The sequence below is a fragment of the Rhyacophila brunnea genome, unplaced genomic scaffold, assembly GCF_057557595.1.
Source record: "Rhyacophila brunnea isolate RB1 unplaced genomic scaffold, BYU_Rbru_1.0 scaffold_8, whole genome shotgun sequence".
Taxonomy (NCBI): Eukaryota; Metazoa; Arthropoda; class Insecta; order Trichoptera; family Rhyacophilidae; genus Rhyacophila; species Rhyacophila brunnea.
Window position 1 is genome coordinate 22,719,735 of NW_028233350.1, and position 19,347 is coordinate 22,739,081.

A 19,347-nucleotide genomic window follows, 5' to 3' on the forward strand; every position below is an offset into this window, starting at 1 on the left:
CACACTCAAACGGATCAAGTGTTTTAGTAGAAACACCATCGCGCAATCAAGATTGAACGCATTATGTATGCTCAGTATCGAAAAAAGAATGATACAAGAGATTCCTGACTTCAACAAATGCGTAATTGAAAAATTTGTGTCGATGAAAAACAGAAGAATGGATTTCTCATACAAATGAACAATAAATCCCGGTCACTGCCAGATACGAGATATTTCGGTACTACTAATAATTCGGTCAAAACAAAATAGTTTGTGTTAAAGTTTAAAATCCATTTTTTTCAAGAAAAACTGTTTTTAGAGGTACAACAAATAATAAATAGTGAGTTATTTATTATTTCTTTTAAATGTACTAAATTAAAAAAACCAATAGTTTTTTTTTTTGATTTTTTGGTGAAGTTTTGATGAAGGCAAATGCCTTTTTACGGCAGTCAAAAGGTGAAAAAAGTGAACTCCCAGTAAAATAACTCACCGGTCGCCACTGGTAAAGTGTATTATTACTTTTTGTCAGAATTTCTATGATTTATGAAGAAAATAGAATTAAATTCTGCGGTTCGCTTCCGATACCCGTTGGGAATCACTATTCCATGGCCCTACCAAACTTTCTGGTTATAAACATAATCTAAAAATGTCCTTCATAAGGATTTAATTATATGTAACCATTAATTTTTTTTGTTCATTCTATAGTAAGTGTAATAATTGTATGTAGGGTTGCCAACTTTTATTCAGATGAATGAGAGTTGAGAGTCTTTTTAGCTCTTCTGGGAATGTTTTTTTTCCGGGACGTTTTAAGAGATCATGTCTAAGGCAAGAGTTGATTTTTTCTCAACAAATTGAAGTATCTTTGTTTATTGTTTGAGTTACTAAAAATCCAGGATATTGTGCATCCCGGGTAAGCTCCAACCGCGGGATCCTGGACAAGGCCTTCAGTTTCGAGATGATCCCAGTCAAATCGGGTCAGTTGGCAACCCTAGCTGATTGTATGATTTCTGAAAATATGTACCTTGTTTACTAAGTCCTTCATTTTTAACTTTGATAGAAATAACATCATTTTTTTGTATAAGTATAGTGCTTACATTTATTTTTAGTTTTTCTATAATATACTTACAAGTACATTATACACCTTTTATGCTACTTTTTATATAATATTCTTCTCACGATTTTGTAATATTTTTATATTGTGTAAACATTATCAAATAAACATTTGTCAAACTATTCATTGTGTTTCTTAATTTCCTTCAGCTTAAACATCTTTTTTCCATAAAAAATATACTATGTATGACTGTATGTACATTCCCTAATACGAACAAGTCCCAAAAGAATTACACACTTAGGATGTTATTAAATTTTAGTGCAGAATTAAATTCAGGAGGTTTTGTCAGGAAAGTTCACCCGTACCAATACTAATTATTGTTATGGGTTTTGCTCATACCTGTATTGTATATCATCATTATCAGCCTGAATCTATCCACTGCTGGATGAAGGCCTGTCCAAGCTGATTCCACTTCTCTCGGTCTTATGCGTTGCGTTTCCACGTACTTCCGCAGAACTTAACCATTGCATCGATCCAGCGGCTTCTAGGTCTACCTAGCGGACGTTTTATACCTCTTGGGTACCACTGGATGACTAGATTTGTTCAGCAATTGTCCCTTCTTCGAGCTCATACAGCATTTTTATTTGAGGTTTTCAACAAACTCTATTACATCGTAAACCCTTGTTTGTTTCATTATCCAATCATTAAGCTTTTTGCCCTTTCGTGTTATGCCCAGCATGCACCTCTCCATACCACGCTGTGCTACTCTAAGTTTATGGATCTCTCTTTTACTTAGGGTCCATTTTTCACACCTATATATACAGTTTTTTTAATTCAAATAATAGATAACGCAGTGTACATAACTAAACCTCTTATTAGATTTTTTTTTAAATTGAGTGGTGTACAGAAACCAGATTTTTGTAAGAGAGGAATCAAAAATTTACAGAAGAGTTCGTAAAAGCGAATAAAATAAAAAATGGATACATGAATCTTTAACTTTGAAATACAAAACTGATTACCTACAATAACTGATAAACAATCCATTACTATTTAATTCCTTGTTAGGGTTGGCCACAGCGATGAAAACCTTTTGACGTATTTATCATTAGACGCCCACTTACTTTCGTACTCATGTACACTCGGTTTCAGGTCACATGCAATATTTCAAATTATTAGGGTTTTTTTATTTTAAAATTATACTTACCTTCAATTTCTTCTCATCTGTTTGTTGATCTATTAGTTAACAACCAAACTTCCTAAGAAATAGTGGTAATCTATATGTACCTAGTGGGTAAATATGCTCCATCTGATGATATGGAGAAAAGATTTATTTCAAAAAATATTTATCATTTTTCTGCAGATTTCCTCTAGAGTCTAGCTCAGTGTTTCCTAAGCTTATTTCTGCCAAGCCCCACTTCAACGCTTCAAAACTCTCCATGCCCCCTATCAAAATTTAAAAAAAAATGAATTGCTTCAAATAAAAAAATTACATAGGCAATACTATTTTACAACGTTTTTATTAGCTCGTATTCTTATTTGTCCGGTACAAAACTTGCAATCGATTTTTAACTAACTTCCCGACTAGCTAGACATTTGAAACTTTTAGAATATATCAGAACACGATTCCAATGCATTCTTTTAATACTTTTAGCCATCTTTATTAAGTATAATTGAATTCATTTTCAGTTAATTCTGTTTTGTAGTATGAAAAGTTATTTCGCAAGTTTGAGCATATTAAGCATAATAATTCAACAGAAAATTTAAAAACGTTATATATAAAAAGTTCTTTTTATCTTGTAATTATTTAATTTAACTTTCGAAAGTAAATATGTATATTACGTAACATGTACCTACAACTCGGAAGAAAATTATTACGTTCCTTGTGCTATGCTTCGTCATCATATGATTTTCAAGATGACCGTTTTTCCCCCCAAAACATTCAAATTGCCCCACGTTGGGAATCACTGGTCTAGCTAGAATCATAGTTTTCCAAACTATTTGTCTCGTCGCACATATTTTTTTTACTGTTAGTATATTTGTTATTTCCCTCTTGCTCCTCAACGTCTTTTGCGACCAGCAACGCCCCCCCCCCCACCCCCCCCCCCCCACCCCCCACCCCCCAGATCACCATAGTGTCCAGTTTGCGGAACCATATTCTAAAACAGAAATTGCCAATGCAGCACCAGGAGAGGATATTTAAAGGGCTCTCCAAAGTGTTGCTCTGACTGACTCAACAAAAATATGCTGAACATGTACAACTATAGGATTATAGGAACAACTATTTTTCATTCCTTCCATCTCGGTGATTTTCATATGTTGGATTGCGCCCTCTACGAGGAAAAGGTTTCTGATCCATTTTCTAGATAAAGTTATAACTAGCCACCACATCTCTTTATTCATACATCAGGGATGTCTAACATTACGTAATCTAATGGCCACATAAAAAGTTCAATCCAAGAAAAACTTCCAGTTTCGTGATTTCTTTTATCTCTCCTTTATCGACTATACCAGCAAGGTGTGATCGTAAATCGAACAATAATTGCAATTAGAGTTCTGGTCCAGATCTTGTGTTTTGCGTGTTAACAGTCAATGGATCAGAAATTATGTATTCATGAGTTTCCTTAATACTTTGGACGCTGAAGACGCACATGCGCGTAATGACCTGGCGGCCGATCGATGTAATTAACGTGCATTTTAAAGGTGCTAATTAAAATCTCATTATATAGTCAGCAGCGAATGAGTTAATAACATCTATTCTCAACGACTAGTTCAATGTCCTTTATATGCACTGACGTCCCTATACAAAATGCCGCTCCTGGACAGCGCCAAAATGCCGCCCCATTTTTGTATAAGTACAGTATTTTTTATCATCCGTGCACGTGTCATTTCTGGTCACCATAGACGTTGAAGGTCAACGGAAGTAAACTAGACATCGCGAACCCGACAAAAACTGACAGTCCTGTTGAACCTTTTATGTTAATTAATACATTTTGTTTCCAACCAGTGAGCTGATTTTTTAATGGAAAGATAATTTCATTATTACTAAATTTATGTAGGTAACTATTTCTATATATACCAAATGATTCTCCTCGATTTGCCGCCCTTCAAGTAACTGCCGCCCCCAAGCGCCGCTCAATCTGCCTACCCCCACGGAACGTCACTGTTTATAATATGAGCTGAGAATAAAATTATGTTCCCTCAAAGAGCCAGGCCACACAAAATCATCTCGCGAGACGATTTTTGGACAGCCCTGACTAATATCAAAGTGTAAATACCGAATCAAATTATTATTTTTTTACTTCAGGATTAAGTATATTAATGTCACTTAGATTTGCTAATAAAATAACACGTAGTTTTTTTTCATATTTTCTGAAAGTATTCTCAAAATGTAAACGCCTTTTGGTCAAAGATTAATATTATTACAACGAAATACTTTGGTTTCCGTTTCTACTAAAGTGAAATAAAATACAATGCATATGAATTAAAAGAGTTCTCTGTCAATCGATATCGCCTGGCGATGATATTATATTTTTATGGCACGCGTATACATTAATATCAATACCAAAAAATATAAACATAACAAAATCATATTCTTATTATTTATACATCCTTTCAAATTTATATTAAAAATTCGTTGCTGGAAAATCTTCAAAGGACAAAGTTTTCCGGCCAATCTGTCTTAAAGATACGGTGGGTCCTTTTCATAACAAGTTTAAAATATATTTTACATGGAGCAGAGTAATTACTTACAAAATTTATATAAGCAGGTTTATATTTTGGCATCGGGGGCAGAAAAAAATCCAATCTCGCTTTTCCATTAATTATTTAAATCTCATTAAACTCCCGGAAAGTTGTGGGTACAGGGTACCGTCAAAGCAACTTTTTATTTTAATGGGACACAGCACAGGCCCGAAGCGGTTTTCAAACCCATTGTAAAATATATTTTATTTCGAGAATATTCACTTTGATAAGATACGTATTAGGTGTACGAGTAGCTAAGGCTTTAATAATAAGCAAACAAACAGACAATGATAAATTCATGAATATTCACTAAAGGGTTTGCCAAAACAAATGTGTGTGGTTTTCTTTTTATCAGGCGCGTGCATGAGGGGGGTTCGGGTACAGACCTCCCCTCCAATACCTGCAAGTCAGGTTTATATCGCTATACTAAGTGCGGAGTATCTAGGTATGAGGAATATACCCGAGCGGTGTTCACGATTGACCGACGAGACGCTATAAGTAATAGGCAAGGAAAATGTGGAAGTTAGTGGCACCTGTTATATTTTATAAAATCCGCCGCTTTACAAATCAAAATAAATTATCTAAATTATTATGGATATTTTTACGAAATAGATCCCCCCAATCATTTTTCTTTGTATGTGGCTGCTTTCAGCTAATATACTGTTATATCAATATTAGTATTGGTGTATATACCGTATTTATACTTAAAAACACGATTGTCGTTATTTGGCAATTTGCAGAAATAGTTGTGTAAACTCTTATCAACAGGTTTTGCCGTGATCTCTACGATGAGTCTACGAACCGTAGAACTTTCGTAGTACCATTAAATCCGCTCTCAGGGCCCTCGTCATTGAAACTATAGTTTAAAATTTCTCGAACATCGGTTATATTATTTAATCTCTTATTAACCTCTTGAGGTATATATTTAACGTTTACTTGAATGGTTGTTTTTTTTTAAATTTGAACGAGCATATTTTTTTATTTACTTTTAACCATAAAATATGTAAGTATGTCATAAATAACGCGAATATTATGAAGACGCATTCGTGCTAATTTGTATGATAGAAAATCAATCGAAAACGTTAGTTCGATTCATTAACATAAATTATTTAGGTATCATTTAAATCAATTGAATAATTAGATAAGTGAATTGGCCCAGTTCGTCCCCAATAAAGTATTCTGTGTTCAAGATACCCGCGAAGTTCGCTCACGAGGGCGCTCGCTAATCGCAAAGTTTTTAATCGCTTCAAACTTAGACGAAATTTTGTAAACAATATGGGCAACACAATGCCTTCATACACAATGGAGTGGGGGAGGGATGGGGGAGGTCTTCAGGCCACGGGGGAACACTTTGCCCTGCCGAATCGGCAAACTCTTCGCAGATGAGCGTGGATTGAAACAATGTAACGGACAAACATGAAACGTAATTTATTTGAAACTATTAGTAAATTTGTAACAAAAATAAGAATTTCAACTATTATAAATTCTTATAAAGTATGAAACACAAAGATTGTCCTACTAGTTTTTATGAAACGTAATATCTAAGTTGGGCGAATTGGTTTCATTTTTTTAGTAAAGTTTTACACTTGAACATAGAACTTGAACTTAGAACAGATTAATAAGATATAAATGCGAAAGCCTTTGAAGACTTTGAAGCCAGTTATATTTAAGCTCGTATAGTATCCTGAAATATTACCAATATTGAATGCGTGTTTCTGTTATGTGTCCAATTAAAAAAAAATTATGATACTCGTACATACGTAAATATTGAAAATAACAGATTTTTAACATTTGACAAAAAATGATTCAAGTATCCTATCATTAGTAATACTTTGTTAAATTTTACTTTCATGTTTATTAAACCTCGACATAGTGGAAGATCTTTTTCGACGTATCTGATATTTTTTCTTTTGTAGTTGCTGTCAATTTATGATGGACATGTATTGTATTAATAATTAAAATCAAACACAATATTTGGCATATTCAATGTAGATACCTATACCTATTCTGAAATTTATTATTGTACCCATTGAAACTTTTCTCCTCGACTTGCAGCTTTCTTTAAAAATTAAATGTATTTTCAACAACATATTGCAAGACTTATTACGCTTGATATTATTTTTTAAGAAACTCCTCATTATTCTTATTATTCAATACTGTACCCACTGACCAAAACATTTTTTAAACAATTAATAATAATTATAAGAGGGTAGGATTCTACGATATTAATTAGCTATATTTATTTTAAGCACGAGTGTCTTAATTATTGATTTTCAAGTTTGTGATTCACCATCTGTTTTATTTTAAAAATATATTAAGTATATAAAAACATGATATTAGAGGACTCACCTTTCGATGAAGGAACGCACAGTGGGTAGGTATGTATCTACTTGAGGATATTGTATCTTCTGACACTTTTAAGATGGATAATAGGTATAACCTCTGATACCTTTTATTATTTAATACAATATAAGATTTTGTTATCTAAAAAGTGTCACACGTGTCGCTAATTTACATAAATTTATAGAATATGTGTAGATATACAATATACATATTCTTGAGTAAGATTTTATTATATTCCTATGATTTTAAGTTTCTTTGCTATTCAATTCATGGGAGTATTGTCCTCCTCCAGACGCTTCATCCATCCCTGACGAGAAACAGTGCTTTCAACATGATACAGTCGTTATGGATCCAGCACCGCCGCTTTCCAATTATTTTGGCCAAGCATTTATCTTTAAATTTCCTGTGGTGCAGTCCAGCTATTATAGTATCAGCCGTTGAGGTTTTCTTTTACGTTATATGGATATTATCTTAAGGGATACGCTAGACTCTTCCATATTACTAATAATAAACGTAGTGGTTTTATTAAATTCAATGACTTATAAGGTTATTCTAATTTATGTATTTGATTATAAAATATATAATTGTCAAGAAATTGTGTTAGTGTCTCGTATCACTTTATCTTTTTGTCGAAGTTTGGCTATAATGAATGACTTCAATAAATTGTAAATCAATCACTGTTAAATCGTACGTAAATTCTAACTATTTAGGAATTAACACATCAAGTAGGCGCGTTTATTTAACGATTTATTTCCCAGGGCGGATTTCACTTTGAATATCAATCGAGATAAAAATAATTATTCAACCGTTTGTAACGTTAATTACAAAAAGAAACAGAAAACACGAATCGCCTTCGTCGTGAAAATGTTAATCGCTGCCGACAGAGCCCGCCACAATTATTAGGCTGCAAGGCGATACCCCATCGACGATCGGCAAAGAATTGGGAAAACTCATTACGAATTTCCCTACCGTACAAAATAAACGTATAATTGCGAAACCGATCGTCTTACATTCCCGGTAGGTATTCCCCGCCCGGTTTTCTTCTGTTTTCCCCGCGCTTTCTCGTCGGGCGCGGGGTGCGGCGATGCCTCCGCGGGGGAGAACAGGGGGACGCCCGGAGGAAGGAAAGACTAGGGGTGGCTGCCTAAGTAATTTCGCTTAAGAACTCTAAACGTAATTAGTCTGGGGTGGGCGATGGGAAGGGCTTGAAAGTTTGAGAGGGTTGTATTCTCGCTCGGTATATTTACCAACCTATTACTGTACCGTGGTTGTTAAGGGAGCGGTATTTGCGACCGGGCCTGGTAACGCGGCGGCTCCCTCCTCACCTCGCCTCCTGACAACTTTAACTTTGCCGGGAAATTGTGGGTAGGTTTTATTAGATAATTTCCAAGAATAAGATATTTAATAGCCGCTGTTTTAATATTTTCCAGCGGACGAATGAGCTCGCGCGGCGTGGATTTACTACTCAGATTTAAAACAAAAATTATGCAACGGAAATTGGTGTCGTAAGAAATTATTATCTTGATCTTTTATTTGCTTTTGTTTTACAAGAAAGGGAGAAAGACATTTTCCGTTATAAGTAGTTTTTGACTGTGAATAAAATTAATATATTTTAGATATCACAGCATACGTAATATCATTAGGTTAGACAATTGCTAGAAAATTAAATGTCAGTGTTTATCAAACTAATATTTATGTTAAAATAATAATATTTATTTTTTAATTATGAGTACCACAAAAGTACTTACTTACAATTTTTTTTTTGATTTTGATTTTGATGATTTAATGAATAGTCAGTTAGATTGAAGAATGCAATATGCTTTATAATTTGGAACAACTTCAGAAAGTCTTAATCATTTGAAATAATACTAGAAGAAAATTGTGCATCGAAGACATGGATTGCGACTGATTGGGTTCGTATCCCGTTTGGTACAATAAATAATATAGAATTTTCTAATAGATATGTATCTGAATTTGTTTCAAATTAGGTACATATGCATCATGAATAATAATTTTTGTCGATGGTTTGTTAATGGTTATCGATACCTTGCTCTGTGAGTACCTAATTATAATTAGTGATCTAAGATTATTAAAAAAAAAAAACTACATCACGTACCTTATTGGATTAGAGATTTATTTAATAATGAAAATTACAGTAAATATAAAAAAATAGATTTTTATTTTTATCGCATTACACATCGTTTTTATAAAACTATCGTTTCGTTATTAAAAAATCAGTATTTAGCTGGGCACAAAAGAATCCCTACAGAAAAATATAATGATGTTTTTGTTTAAAACGCGTTTAATTGTGATAATTTTTCAATTAAAATTGCCCCTGTTCAATTAGTCATTCAAAGCTGCGTGAAAATGGGTTCCTATACAAATCATGAGCAGTGACTACTTTAGTAATTAAATAGCTACTGAGTAACAAAAAAATATTTCCCGAACTCGCGATCTTTGAAAGAGGAAATGACGGTTCTAAGGAAAGTGGAGTTAAGCTTTCCCGCGCTTTTTTTTCTTTTTTTTCTATAAGCTTCTTGTGGGTGACGGGAGACTAAATCCCCCACAGTAAAAAAAAAAAGCTTCCCCGAATTGCTCGCAGTGATTGTGAGGATTTATTAATATGTAATATCGGAGTGTTTTAAGAAAAGATATATGATTTCAGAGACTCTACTTAAAATTAGACTGTTTTTAAATTTAAATTTTATATTTAATATCATTTAACTAAGGTAATATGCCCAGTTAAATTATATAATATATATCTTCTAAACACTGATTTATATAATATAACGAAACATTCCAATAATCCTTGCTTTACACTACCTACTTCGATTTCTGCTATATTAAATAGTTAAGAAAATATTTATATATTTTGTGTTTTATTTATTTGAGGTAAGTATTTCATTAGAATAGATTGATTTAAATTTAATATTATTACACTCTTTCTAGTTTAGTGTAAGTGTATAAGACATTTTACAACAAAAACTCATAAGAATTATGAAATAACAGCTCACACGTTTTGGACTTATTCTTGTTTTGGCTATCAAACTATTTTTATCACAACCCTCCCCACACTGTTTATACATTAACATACGTACACGTAACATATGTATTCATTTTAGTAAGTATATTTCTTATGTAAAAAATACATAGTTTTGTGTGTTAAGAAAATGTCACTATTACTCATTACAGACAGAAATGATTAATATAAATATCTCATAAGCAAGAGATTTGTATTATAAAATATGCATGTATTAAATAGAATCACTGGGATACCGTATACCGTATATAGATAATCTTAAAAAGATCTAATTAATATTGAAAACCTTAGTTGGCCATTCTTAAACATTAGATCCATTATAGATGGTGCCAGTTTCGAACTTCCGGTGTCATTAACGATGGATTGGCCGAGGAGTTCACCGAGACGCCGCCTCGCGCCGCCGGAAGACACCCGACGCAGAAATTAGTGGGGGCGAATCCCGAGCTACCCCTTTGCCGCCATTCTTAAGACCAGAACCCCGAACCCAAACCCTAAAGCCTGCCTTATTGTTTGCCCCGTCGGCTCAAAGAATTTCCCCATACAATGTAAGAAAGGGTAGGCAGTGCGGGTCAGTAACGTACTTCCGGGGATAAAAAGCTCTTTTGCAATTACTCTTAATTACATTCGAAGTGAAAATTATACATTTTCTATAAAAAATCTAAATTTAAAATGAAATTGAAATGAGCTTATAGGCAGGTAGGTAGTTCCTTATTATAAATAACTTTATCACAAAACCAAATTGGCATGGGTACCTGAGTAGTATCTTCAAGGGTTGCCCCACAGTGTGTGTAAAATGTAAAAAAATCGGTGTGTGTACTTATGTACGCGCGTTAGAAGTTATACTTCTTTGGCGTAACAAAACAAATAATTATTGTATTGGACCAAAACTCATCTTTGCTATACAGCGGTTAAAATCAATTTTTATGTGCGTGTTATTATGATTATATTCATTCCGGTCTTAAGGGTATTTTATCGATATTGGTACCATCAGCAATAATAATATATATGCGAATAAATAATATTATTGCAGAATGTACCTACCTACTTTGGAAGAAAAAAATCTCAAATCCTGTGTTTGAAAAAATTAACATACCGCTATTTCGACCATCTATGCTTAAACAGATGACTGTACAACTATTTTCGTTAGGTAACAATAATAATTTATTACAAATCAAAAGTAAAACATAGCCTATTATTTAAGTGTTTAACTGAAACGTTATATTGGCTTTTGTGATGAAACATAATAATTATTATTGTCATCAATTATTATAAACCGCTAATAAATAAATTGACATGGGGTATACGACAAATATTATCGTAAACTGTATAAATATTTATTTTTGTGTATGAAGTGTCTAAATCAAGTCTAAATATTGTAAACTTACAATATACCATTGCTTGAAATATTTACCAACTCAAAATTCACAAAATTTATTTATTTATTGATATATAATTTTACTCATAAATAATACTTACATAAATATAGCCTCAAATCTTGATACACAATCTTTACAATGAAAAATAAATATACACTACAATATAAATAAAGTTTTATGAATATAAATAAACAGTGTGGAATGTTATAATAGTTATAAGAATGAGTAATCATAATAATAAATTGTGTCGCAACTTCCGTCACACGCCGAACGCGTTACTTGGGTTCACACGCAAAATGCGTTACATCGGCACGCGCAACTTTGTCACACGCCAAAAATACACTCTCATCTGATTTCCCAAACGCGCCAAGAGAAGTATAACTTCAAAAAAAGTTTTCAACTAATGTGTGTTGCCGGTGAAATGTAAATATAAAAAGATTCTAAAATTAAGATTAGTGAGATGTAGCTGTTTGTTTATTAAAGTGTTCACCAATTTATGGTTTTCCATTTTTTGTTGTCGTTTTCACTACAACATTATTGTTTCGCCATACGCATAATAATAAATAATTACACCCAGAACTAATTTTAATTGATGCCTATTGTCTGATTGTTCAAATGCGACTGAATTTACAATGTAATATTAGTAGAATTTATAACGCTATGATCCACCAGTATACGTTGTCTGCTGAAAGAGGGCGCCACATGCTAGCATTTAACATATCATTTAATACTTTTTATACTGTGATGAGCTTAGTTCTAAATTCAAACACCTGACGATTTATGATGGTATATTATTCTATAGTGTTAGTTAAATTTCCTTTTGATAGATATTACAATAGTGACATGCCATAGAAAGATACCAACATTTTGAGGATGCATTAAGACCACAATAGAAACCAATAGTTAAAAATGCAGACAAAAGTATGCGATGTGATGGATGTCGGCTGTCGTCAAATTGATTGTAATGTAATGGACATGTCGCACCGGATTTTTTTAGATTTTGGTATATTTTAATAAATTGTTTGAACTGTTTGGAGGTCCCCTCTTAATTTTTCCATCAAATCAGTTGAGTCGTTCGAATCAAAGAAACTCACCGCTGCTGACGGCAATTATTCTTGTATTCATTATACTTGTTTGCATTATTTTTACTTTGATTTTCATACAAGATTTCCATGTATTTTGTGAATTGTGTCGTATTATAAAATAATGTACTTCATATTTGTATTTGGCAAGGTAAGTAACCGACTACTCGATAACATTGTCCAAAAAAATATTACAATTGAAAGGCTTATAACTTTTGAAGAAATAAATATAGTGAAACAACTGTGTAAATCTGACTATAAATATCAGGCTTAAAAAGTCCGGACCCTCAATATCGGCCAGAGATAAAAACTAGCCTCGACAGTTGCATTGTGTCTCATTAACCGATATGTATGTTTACGTTGTATTTTTTCAACCATCCATTCCATCAACAAACAAAAACATTTATTACTTATGCAAATTTCGCCCAGAACTGCCCTCACCGACATACGTACTTCTGTGCCCATAAACTCTATGGTTCACGTTGTTAGTGAACCACTAATTTATTTATATGCTTTCAATGATGGGTATAAATTTGTTGATTTCTGTGTAAAAAAATAAAATTAAGCTTTTTTTTCGTATATATTTCGTATGCCAGAATAGAACCTCAACCTGGCTTACCTGTTCTTCAACCCGACCAGATTCCGACGTCCTGGAAGGCCACCAAATACTATCTATAGAGTGTATTCGGCGGAGCTACGGAATGCAGGTTTGACCTGGAACGAAGCAAGAAGACGCCGAAGGAGGCGCCGTGTGGTGTCCATATGCTCCAACTAAGGGGCGGATATGGCCGAAGAAGAAGAATTTATATTATGTCTACGACCATATTTAATTCAGCACATTTGTTTTCAAAGACCTACCATCTTGTTTCTCTGATGACAGTATAGATTTCCTTCAAGTAAAATATATTTTCTTGGTATGCATTTCCCTATCGGCAATATTTCATAGCACGCAACTGACGAAGGCTGTAGGCATAAGTATGGCCAGCCTCCCAGATCTCACTCAACGCCCTGCCACAGCTACCCTGCCCATGTCTTCTCGCTTATAAAGGAAAAGGAACCTACCCGCCATAAAACTCTTTTCATTTCTTAATAATGAATAGCGGTTTTCCTATATGTGTATACCTAATGGCTGTCTAAGTATCTACAGTATGATCGCAACAAAAAGAAGTTTCTCTCGTCGATTGATATCAGATAAATAATGGGAGATGCTACAGATTACGTCTGAAGACAGTTTCAGATTGAGGCATTCAGACGGCCCAGACTGTACTGACTTTGAGACCCTCTAAAAAATAATGATAATATTAGATGTGAGTAATAATATTTTTTATTTATTTTTTCCTTGTTTTGAATGCTGAAATACCTACATGTAGATTACCTATATTCACTGTTTTTACAGTTGGATAATTTAATAATTTTATAGCATCAATTTTATATTTATCACAAAAAATGATTTGACATAATTTTGTAATAATTAATGTATTTTCTACTATGTAGAAGAGGTGCTTATACAAGAATGGTGATTATATTTTTACGAATAATGGTCGTTATCTATTTGTCCAATCCATTGGACTCTTGCAAAACAGAAGTGAAACTTTTTGGTTTTTTCTACATTTTCCGAAACCTATCGTCCACTTTTAGAAGTTTTCTTAGGAGGTTTATTCGATACTTTGGTTTACATGGTTATTACATGACTTTAGCAGTCGGCGAGTAGGTATTTACCTAACGTGTCAACAGGAATTTATTCTATGTTATTGTTTAAATTTAAATAACTACTTAATCATCTTGTGAGTCACGTAATTGGCCAGCTTACTCAAAATTGAAGCAATCCATTTTATCCACCGTATCAAGCAATTGTGTATAATACTTATCTTTACTGTGCAGTGCTCTCAAAAATGTTCACATTCGTCACGATCTCAATGGAGCAAATGTTAATGCGCTCGGCCATCCACCAAAAGATTGGCGGCTCAAAACCAACCGTAGACGTTTTTTGATTTTAAATTTCCGTGTCAACTGTGACGGTTTTTTGATAAATATCATTCGAATTCACTATGCGGTCGAAGTTACTGTATTACGTGTTAAAAACGTAGCAGTATAAATTTAATACTACGTCTGATTTTTGCCGTACCTACGTGGAAATCGAACCCGCATCTAGGGTAGGTACTCTGGCAGTCCGTACTCCACCGTGTTATTTCACCATTACGAACCGTCATATTAACGACACACATCATAACAAAGGGTATGTTTTCACTTAGTTTTATTTTTCCTCTAAGCCGTTGTATACAAACTGGCTTTAACTACGTACAATACGTCGAATTTGTCGATGTGATTTTATTGTCATTCTCAAAGCACATGCAATTTAATGTACTGCACCACAGCGTCGATGTAACATTTTTGGCTTAAAAAATCTGCTTGTCGCATGTAACAGATTTCACTCGACGTCGGCCACAGTTAGAATAACAAAATTTTGGTTCGAAGCATGTGCAGATGCTGATTTTTCAATCGTTTCGGCTAACCGCGTGATATGTTACTATCCCGGCATAGTCTCGCCTGTGCGCGTGGAAGAGAATAATTGCAACATTGCCCACGATTTTGATTTATGACCGTGTCCCAGTCGAGACGATTTTGGATGTGCGACTGCGCTAACAGTATGCGTGAGAAATAAACTAAGAATATTAATTAATATTCTGAGTAAAATTATGGTAAATTTTACATGTCATTATAATATCTTAATATGTATATAATATGCGTGTACATTAAAATTTAAAATCCCAATTATAGTCAAGTATGTTAAGTTAGGTTAGGTTAGGTTACCTATCTACTTAAATGTAATTATTATTTTAATATCATCTCAAAAACAACTACTTTTACTTAGTATTATTTGCTTATAGGGATTAAAAGTGACAGCATAATCGTGGATTAAAATTTTCTTTTACAGTGTCTTAAATTAGGACGCATGATAGAGTGTTGTTATTCAACAAAGATATTTAAAAATAATAATATATTATGGAATAACAACACTTATGCTTAGGCAACTGTTTATACATAAAAAGGTGACGTTTCAACATTATCATTACTCATTACACTTAAATAACTTGGAAAAATCTCAAAAACATACTTTAAAGAAAAATCTTGGAAAGAGTGAGATTCGAACGCACGGCTTTCTGTGGCTTTTTCAAGTTATGTAGTTATGAACGTTCTGTGAAGATGACTACATACTTAAAAGTCGTATTTATTCATCCTTAGATAAAACTTATTATTTAAATGTATTGTTCTTATGATATAAAAAAATCTATTTCCAGAGACGCGTTCTTAAAACATATCATTATTCAACATTAATAAATCACATCTTAAGATAAGAGAATTTCGAACATAATTTGTTTTATTTCCATAAACCTACTCATTTAATACTTATAATTAATTATTATTAATTATATATTAATAAGAAAGATGGGTAAACATATTTTAGAGACAACTTCATGATGTCATCAATGTTAATATTTATGTGAAGTAATAATTCGATGTTATCCACTGCATGCTAGTTAGTATCTCTTTAGAGATATTATAGATTTTACCCGCGTACCCTACATTTTATGACGTATTATGCGTCTTATATTTATCTCCTGGGCAGCTAATATTTATTCAAAGTTAGAATATATTATAGGTATTCAGACCAGTTTATTTTTTTTACGTATAAATAATAATTACTTATACCTATCTTTTTAAAAATATGTGCATAATTAGGAATATTACATATGATTTCCGACAATGTACAGAAATGCACAATTCAAAACTATTTTAAACATGGTATTATTAACATTTGACACTTTTCAGATACAATACTAAAGGAAACAACGACTTATTTTGATTTTAGCTCATTACCACGTTACCATGATCCTTTCAAATATTTTGCGTACTACAGTTTAGGAAACTGTGTTAAATAATTCGGCAGATACCTATTTATTATTATCATTCAATATATTATATTGGAGCCTCCATATACACAAACTAAATATTGTACAATACTGATTGATATACCTACATATTGTGTTAATTAGTGGTGAGTACTAATTAAAGATCACAAACAATCGTACCACTTTTTGTAATTATTAGTCGGAAGAATTTTTTCAAAGAAAAAATTCTGTTTCCGAAACATTCGTTGCATTTTTTAAATGTCCTTTAAAACGGTATGCCAGTTTCGTTATTAAAATTTTTATCCCGATTTCGCCGGATGTTATAGAAAATTCTGAAAAATTTTCAATGATATCGACGACACAGAAATGAAGAAAAATTCATTTGATCGCTGCAAAGTACCGGTTCGTTCTGGTTCAACACAGCAGAGTATTTAGGACAGCTTACCCGTACCACGCGCACAACTTTCTCTAAAGAAAAGACTTCCCTGTCGGTCGATTTAACATAGCCCATTCATATTGGAATTTTTTTTAGGAATAACACAAAGCATCCGCCTTTGAAAACTTAATGCTCGGAAGGGATTGCGATGTGAAAATCATAGCCGCCCTCTCACCTGACAATAACATAGAGCCCGCATTGCAGAATGAAAGTGAAGAAACAAAAGATGGCGCTCTATCAAATACGTCACACAATTGTAGAAATACTTCTTCATCGGGACGAGAATGAAAACCAATGATACTGTTCATTTTTTCATTCCAATTGAAGGGATCTATTCTTCGTCTTCCCTGACTGAGATTGAATCTGGCTAAAGACCATGAGTTTTTCCAACTTTCCATCTATCCTGCGGTCTATAAACTGAGGAGAGGCTGTCTCGAATGTGAAGTTTGGTTACAATATACTAGTCGTTCGTCCGTTTAGGTGTCTACACGACTTTCAACATTTGACTCTAGCACCTCGTTTCAAATTCGTAAAGCGTTTGTCATTCTTTTGCGTATAATACATAATAATTGCTAAATATTACGAAGACAAAAATTAAAATATTTATCTTTTCCTTGGTTTCCAAAACCTTCTGATTAAAACAGCTCTCTTGAAGAAAATAAAGACAACTTCCTATAAAACTTTCATTACATAGTATTAATTAACATATAAATTAAAATACTGGATATTTAGAAAACCGAATGAGAAAAAGATGGATATCTTTGAGAGAAGAATCCCAAGAAGATTTTTTGGGGCTGTTAACGGAAATGGCAATAGAAGATCAAAATATAATATGGAGCTATATTCATTTTATGGAAGTGAAACGATCACGTGGGATTTAAAAATGCAAAGTCAGCGCTGAATTGACCACGTACGTAGGATGCCAAAGGAGCTGTCAGCAACGTGGGTAATTTACGCATTTTCTGATTTTTTTTGAATTATTAATAACCATGTCCTTGATTTTTCATACAAGGTGGTTGTTAGTAATTTTGAACAATCACAAACGCCCAGGCTTTGAGAAAAACACATAAATAGTGTGTCCTCGCCGGGAATCGAACCCAGAACTCTCGGGTGGAAGGCCAGCGCCTTACTCACTGCACCACGAGAGCCGCCCGCATTTCTGATTGTACCACGTATTTATACACGTTCGCTGCGCGTATAATCCGTAATAAAAAAGTAGTTTATAGAGTTGGCATGATCCGCTAACGCTAAGGGTGTTAGATCCAAGATTTATGATTATTTCGAAGTCTTTAACTTGATTTCATCAGTATTTGATGATGAATATGATTGGGAAATGTTATCCGAATACCGACTGAGAGTAGAACCATCATTCAATATAACAACAACAACTTTCGTGGTAAAGAAATTGCCACCGATTTTCACCAGTAAAAATTCCAAATGCGTTATTAATTTTAGAGTTTCAAAAAGTCATTTAACATTATGAAAAATTCTCAACAGCTTCTCTATATAGTTTCACGTGGTATACTTTGTGTAACCGAGCAGGAAAGAGGGCGACCGGGAGAGGGATCTTTATAAACCTCGCACATCATGTGTCACAATAATATCTTTCCGATATAATTTAATCTCTCCCGCATACTAAACATCAAAGGATTCCCTCGACCAAATCGTCGGTGGGACGCCAACGCGGAGGTAAACTGGACTCGTGATCACATACAAAATAATATTATATATCTTGTTATTATTCTGATTTGCCAATGGTATCTAATATTTTAACAAATAAAAACCCACTCACGGTGACCTCTGCATGGATTTATTTTATTCTTACGCGTGGGTTTAAGCAGTCTAATTATAGTAGATGCCTAGCTAAAACAAATATTTTTTAAATATAATAATACACAATATATGAAAATTGTGATTCAAATTTATTTTGAAAATTGTACCTATACACTATTTATACGATAGGTACTAACTAGTACTATAATGCAACTGCATTATAGAATTAATTGTTTTTTTATTGTAAAATATCTTAGACTAATTCGCTTTCGATATGACATGGAAGATAAGCTTATCAGACGGTTAATGTACATACGTTATAGTCGACCGTTCCGAATATGGGTTTATAGCACGAAACATCTATCAATGTAAATGACTCAATTAAAGTAAACGGTACTGTTCGGTTATACGGAATACAGCGGAAAACGCACTTCAAAAGTAGCCGATAAACTAGATTATTTGTTAGGTTAACCTAACCAAACCTAACCTAACCTAACCTAACCTAACATAACCTAACCTAACCTAGCCCAACCTAACCTAACCTAAACTAACCCAAACTAACAAATAATCCAGTTTATCGGCTATTTTCAAAATGCGTTTTCCGCTGTATTCCGT